The sequence below is a fragment of the Psammomys obesus genome, unplaced genomic scaffold, assembly GCF_907164565.1.
Source record: "Psammomys obesus unplaced genomic scaffold, mPsaObe1.curated_primary_1811, whole genome shotgun sequence".
NCBI lineage: Eukaryota > Metazoa > Chordata > Mammalia > Rodentia > Muridae > Psammomys > Psammomys obesus.
The window spans coordinates 157916-158713 of record NW_026590110.1 but is presented as its reverse complement, the minus strand read 5'-3'; positions in this window follow the sequence as shown (position 1 = coordinate 158713).

Genomic DNA, 798 nt, shown 5'->3' with positions numbered 1-798 from the left:
GTGTATGTGTATATCTTCTGTATCCTGTATATATTCTGGTGTATGTACATATCTTGTGTATTTCACACAATCTGTACCTGTGGTCATCACTTTGCTCTCAGTTCACTGCTTGTTCACAGTGATCACACAAATGAGCTGTATATGACATCATTAGACAGCTTGGAACATGTTTCATATGTGGTTTTAATACATAATCTTATTAGTTCTTGGAGATTTAATACATTATATTTTGATCCTATGTTTCTTTCAACTCCTCCCATATCTACTGCCAAGTCCATATTCACCTAAGTTTGTGTCCTTATGTTTTTAAAACCCATTTAGGCCAATTAGTGCTACTGTATACTCTGTCACGTGTCACCATCCACTGGAGTATGTTTCAGTACATCCTTAAGGAAAACTAAATTTTTTAGTCTCAGAAATTATCAATTATCAATAGCCATTCATATTTAACCTAAACAGAAGAAACACTCAAGGCATTTCCTCTAAATTCAGGAATAAGACAAGGATATCGTTTGTCCACTCTCTCACTTTCTATTCAACATAGTGCTTAATATCTTAGCAAGGTCAATAAGACAATTAAAGGCCATCAAAGGTATGTATGTAAAACAAGAAGAAGTCAAATTATCTTATTTACAAATATTATTATTTGACATATAAAATACTCTAAAAGAAAACTCATACAACTGATAAGCATTCATCTAAGTAGCAGGATACAAAAATAACATATACAAATTAGTATCCTTCCTTTATATAGATGACCAAATAAACTGAGAAAGAAATCAGAAAAAAATACCATTC